Genomic DNA, 6,602 nt, shown 5'->3' with positions numbered 1-6,602 from the left:
TACTCTTATAATATATTAATAAATCATTTATTAACCTCTTTCTCCATAAGTCATCCAGTCAAGTTGCTATGGTGAAGGCAACCCAAAAGGACCATGCTACTATCAGATCAAGTACATACCAAGTATAGTTTTGGGCTTAGACACCAAATCCAACAGTCTCCCACTTGGACAAGTCTAATAACTATAACTGCCAATGCAACTTCAGAATCTCACTTAGCAATCGTAGCTCTTAAAAGCCGTTGTCGAACTCTGACCTAGTCAATGACGCGTCCTATAGATAAGAGATCATATAATCCTCCATTCTGCAAGATATCGTGTGGACAAAGACATGGAAAATAATCATTATCATTGTCCAACAGTCTGTTTCCCAATTTCTAATTTGTCTGACATAGAACTTAATTGAACACATCAATTCAGTCCTGACCGAGCCCGTCACATAAGTCAACACAAAATCATCGAGGGGCCCAATATATCGCTTTTCCCATCAGAGCAAAAGGAACAAATAAACTGACTTATATGCTTGTACTATTACTCATCAAATCGTACACAACAATACGTTTTATAACAACAAGTTTGTAACAACTGGTAAAAATTGGTCAGAGTTCGGCAGTCAAACCACCGCGAACCATTATGCAATAAAGACCAATTGCGTGTAATTTTATGTTTACAAAGTATATTAAAGATATTATATTTATAATTACTTTTAAAACATCTATCGTTGAGAATAGAATCAAAAATTAAAATTATTTTTGATGTTAAAAAGGAATTTTTGCATAAAGTATATCTGAGAGTTTTGGATATGAAATTTAAATAGATTACGTTCTCCCGATTTCGTGGATATAAAGAACGACCAAACCGGAGGTCGTATGAGAAAGTTACAAGTCTTTAAAGTTATAAAAATAAGTATTTATTTGATTTTCTTGAAACGAACCATGCATTGTTTCGTTTGGAATAACTACGAGTCTCGTAAACTGTTTTTGAGCACATTTTTGAATTCAGACTACGGTCTATTAACTTATTATATTTTTATAATATTGTTAAACTCAACCGAAATCAGATTCGTAAAATCTGTCGAATCCGACCCTATAAGTCGCGAAACTTTAAACGAATTTTATCAGAGTTCTACTTATCGGATTTAAGATCCGTCTGACTTTTTGGAAACCTCATAAACGAGATTATTAGTCATCATTTCAGAAAAATTATTTGATATCCGGATCAAAGGAAAGCGAATCAAGAAAGTTAGAAAATATCATTATTATAGATATTCCAAATATAACATTGTACTTTGGCACTTTGAGTCAAGCATAATTGATTTTAAATTACTAACAATATGACGATAGTACCTACACTTACATTTTTACCACAACACTCAATACATACACAAAATACATGCATGTTTATACATATACAAATACATGTTAATATATACATCAATATATAGAATGATTAGAACAATACATTCCTTCTAAATATATCTAAAAGTACAATAATGAAGAGATTGGACAACTCTTTAACCAAAACAACACTCAAAAGATAATTTTGTTGTTTCTTATTGTTTCTTTTCTCAATTCGTGGTTGTCCAAAAAAAAGGTCCGACAACCTTTTTCTTCTAGCTTCTTCCTTGTGCATTTCCTGTAAATTGAATCAACCCAAACCTCCACCAGAAGTGCAGATTTTCCTGCAATCAAGAAGACATCAAGCCAAACACACCTTATTATTGTTGTTGTCATTGGACTAACCTGTGACGAGAAAGGAACCCACGAGGCAGGGGCGGAACACGAGAAGTTAAATTAGGGGGGCCAAAATCAAAATTTCAAAAAAAAAAAACCATATTAATAAGTTTAATTAGATTAAAGGATATGAGATATAGAAATTTTTAAACAAAACAACTAGTATGAAATATATTTATGTCGCTCATCAAAATGGAACATTTTCGAATAGTGATCTTGATTCGGCTCACAAGTCTACTGATCTTCAATTTAAATAAAATAAAATGCTTTATAATATTATTATTGAGGAGGTCTATAATCTCAACTGTAAACCAAAACAAAATTTTGATCATCATTTTTATATTGGTCGAGTAACCTTACCTTAGCTAAACAGCTTATTTTTTTTTCCAAAATCTCACTAAATGGGAATTTTTTACATGCTTTCAAGTATAGGTTTAGTATTATCCAAGTGTATTACTATTTTATTTATATATATTACTATATTGAGATTGAGATGTTTAATTAAACATAAAAGAATAACCAAAATATTTATAAAATGTGGGAATAAATGCAAATAAAAAAACTGAAATTATAGTCTTAAAAAAGGAGAATGCACTCGGTAGGCCCACGTTGCTTTAATGAAATAAATAAATAATACTCAACTTTGAAATATGATAGGCCTACTGATCCAATTCAAGTTTCCTAAGGAGTTGCAAATAGACTAATAGGTTGGAACTTAGAACCCAAAAAAGCAAGGGGGCCATGGCCCCCCTTGGCTATAACTGAGTTCCGCCACTGTCAGGGGCGGAACACGAGAAGTTAAATTAGGGGGGCCAAAATCAAAATTTCAAAAAAAAAACCATATTAATAAGTTTAATTTGATTAAAGGATATGAGATATAGAAATTTTTAAACAAAACAACTAGTATGAAATATATTTATTTCGCTCATCAAAATGGAACATTTTCGAATAGTGATCTTGATTCGGCTCACAAGTCTACTCATCTTCAATTTAAATAAAATAAAATGCTTTATAATATTATTATTGAGGAGTTCTATAATCTCAACTATAAACCAAAACAAAATTTTGATCATCATCTTTATATTGGTCGAGTAACCTACCTTAGCTAAACAGCTTATTTTTTTTTTCAAAATCTCACCAAATGGGAATTTTAGTATTATCCAAGTGCTTTTTCTATGTATTACTATTTTATTTATATATATTACTATATTGAGATTGAGATGTTTAATTAAACATAAAAGAATAACCAAAATATTTATAAAACGTGGGAATAAATGCAAATAAAAAAAACTGAAATTATAGTCTTAAAAAAGGAGAATGCACTCGGTAGGCCCACGTTGATATAATGAAATAAATAAATAATACTCAACTTTGAAATATGATAGGCCTACTGATCCAATTCAAGTTTGCTAAGGAGTTGCAAATAGACTAATAGGTTGGAACTTAGAACCCAAAAAAGCAAGGGGGCCATGGCCCCCCTTGGCTATAACTGAGTTCCACCACTGCCACGAGGGTTCGCTGGAGAACATCCACTGCTACTTTGCTCCGTCACCATCACTGTTGATGACAGCCAAGAGCCGCCGGAGCAGCCTTGCTGCCACAAACTGCCGGCAATGGCTTTGCTGCCATCCCCGCTTTCTGCCTCCTTCGATCAGCCAAGCACTGGTGGTATTCCTCCTGTTCAACCACCGAACAGCCACCTTGACACCTGCTCCACCGCCGTCAGTCCCTGCCGCTGTTGCCTTTCGTTTTCCTGCTATGAGCGATGATAAAGAACCCCGAGGAGGTTCGCCGGAGATAGACTACTCCTCCTCCTTGCTCGAAAGATGAACCACCGAGCCACCCTCCCTCGATCGTTGTTTCGATTTCTTCTTCCCTTCGCACGACTGATGAACCACCGGAGGCGTACATGGTGTCGTTTGCGCTTCCTCCTTGTATTTGTTCTTCCTTGCGACCGATCGGGCAAAATATGAGGGCACAAAAGCCCTAAAGTCCTTTTATTATGATAAATAACCACATCAGCCCCTACAAATGCTAAGTGATATCAAAATAAATCTCATTTGCAAATATTTATCAAATCTGGTCACTTGTGATTAATGAATTTACTAAGCAACCCCATTTGTTAAATTATTTCCCAAAACAGCCCTACAGTTGCAAAAATACACTAAATCTCTCTCTCTTTCTCTCTCATTTGTCTTAATTAACCGAAACTATCATTTTTGGTTAATTAAACTACAAATCAAACCTGGTTCTCTTTTTACTTTAACCAAAATAGTCCCGATAGTTTATTCCAAATTCAAGAAGGTGTAAAGTACGGTTTCTCACGACAAGATTCACGAACTAATCGAATGTGAGTTTCTACAGCCCCTCGTTTACAGTTTTAATTTTGGGGGAGAATACATGAATGTCTATTTATAGTTTTGATGATTTTTAAATCTTATCCATAAAATGGCATCATACTTTATTATTGGTTAAGAGTTTATGAAAATAACAATCTAAAATGTATAAAGCATTAATAAATTATATAAGTTATAGTAGAATGCTATAATTGATAAAATTATACCTTGTTGTGATATATTAGTTAATATTAATAAAAATCACAGGATTATAAGTAGATTGATATAAAGATATAAGTTTTTCGACGAATCCTAAACTGTAATATTCGTCGTATATATGTGCACAAAAATATTGAGAAAGCATAAAAGGACATTATAATCATAACAAAATATGTTATTCAATGTAATCGTGTACAAAGGAAATGTATATTGTCTTAAACGACTATAAACGAAGATTTGACAAATATATAATAATTATTTGAAAATATACCAAAAATCAATTATTATTATTATATCCTTGATCATAATGTGGAAACGATTACTAAGTAAATGATATAATTTATTTTTATAATTATTATAAAAATGTAAATCATTTTAGTTGTGATACGAAATTCGTCGCATATGATAATATAATTAATTCTCGGATTTTTGGGGATTATTACCTAACAAATTATATATCATATAAATTATGTAACTTATCGAACATTGACATAAGTGAGTATTCGACTACGCGAACGGACATCCTTCTTATTAGCTGAAGTAAGGAGCTACTCCAATTACTATCGCCACAATAGTCGAACGCTATGTTAAATTTACTATTTAACTAATTTCACTAAGCTTTGAAAATCTTAATAATCTAAGATTCGCGTTAGTGACCCTAGTAAACGACGGATTTGTGAGTCGAAGAATTGTTGTCATGGATTTTTTGGATTGTGTATCCAGTGTGTTTGTGGGAGGAATATATCGAAAGGGGATGAAAGAGAGAGTATTATGTGGGCATAATTTCTTTCATAAGGATCAAATCGTAGAATTGAAACCCACTCTATAACCGTTAATCCATTTTTATTTATATTGTGCCTGTGTGGCTTGTGGAGGAGCGACGTATAGTGTCAGTTATAGACAAATTGTTATATATGAATGAGAGAGTTTTATGTGGGCGTAATTTCTTTCATAAGGACAAAATCCTAGAATTGAAACCCACTCTATAACCGTTAATCCATTTTATTTATATTGTGCCTATGTCGCTTGTGGAGGAGCGACGTATAGTGTCGGTTATAGACAAATCATTATATTGAAGATTTTTATTCGAAGAAGTATAGGTCTATATTGAGTCAATCCTCCCAATTTGGGCCGAGTGTGTAAGAGTGTTAGGTTGTTAACTACATCTCCCTACGACATAATTCTCCGTAAGCAGAGACATTTCAAAGAATAGAATTGTAAAGAGAATAGTTAATATTTGTCGTTGAAATTATACAAGTGGTAAAAATATGCGTTTATAATTTACCGGTTGTTGAAAAGTATTTTGGGATGAGTTTGCCCCACTGATTAAGTGTCGATTCCCAAATTAAGTAAGATAATTCTTAATTAATAATACGACACGGATTTGCAAAGTTTATAAAATATGTAACTTATGAGTTTTACATATAAACTATGCGAATGTTTGTACAAAGTTTTAAGAGTAAACTTGGCTATTTTATGTTTTCACAAAGTGTGATATGACTTTATTTTATATAAATTGGTTTTCGAAATCTTTATATAAAGAGCATTTCGGTCATGAGAACCGTAAGAATTTGTTATAAGTTTGGTTTACTTATATATTTTACAAATGGTGTATTTTTGGATTTGAGCAAATGACATTTCTAAATGAGTTTAAATATACTTTTAGGACTCAATTATTTTATACTTTCGATAGAAAAATACGTGTTTATAAAAGCTGGTCAACCAGATAAATTTTATAAAACATTTTTGGGTATAAAAATACTTTGTGTAAAAACCTGCAGAACACACCAACAATTTTGTTGACGTATCTTAATGCATGTATTCTCAGGTTATTATAAGGTCGGAAGTGTTCGTACAAAAGATTCTCCGATATTCTTATCATACAATTGTGAACGCCGAATTGTTAGGCGTGTGTAGCGTTTCAGTAATAACTATTGTCAATGTAATTTGCATTTCGGTAATAATAAAAGATTAAATTTGTATTGTTCAATGAATGTTCAATAACTGTGATTACTGGTTTACGTCGCGCACCTCGGTGTTTCCGCCGTCGGCCGAGGGTGTGACAAAGTTACTGATGCGTTTGCGTATTATCAACGCACAACCAACTCGTAAACAACAACTCATATATATCGGTTTAAAGATTATACGATATTATCGTCTCACAATTACTTGTGATAGATTCCATGAAGTAATTCAAATGAGTGTGGGTTTAATCCAATACTCACATCTTATTTTAGGAGTACTCACGAATGTTGCAACAAACCCTTGCTATGTCTAAGGACTTAGACAGTCTACAAACCAATTCATGACAGTATTG

Source organism: Lactuca virosa, chromosome 8 (genome assembly GCF_052849685.1).
Source record: "Lactuca virosa cultivar CGN04683 chromosome 8, Lactuca_virosa_CGN04683_v6, whole genome shotgun sequence".
Taxonomy (NCBI): Eukaryota; Viridiplantae; Streptophyta; class Magnoliopsida; order Asterales; family Asteraceae; genus Lactuca; species Lactuca virosa.
The sequence above is the reverse complement of the archived record's forward strand: the minus strand, read 5'-3'. Positions refer to the sequence as shown.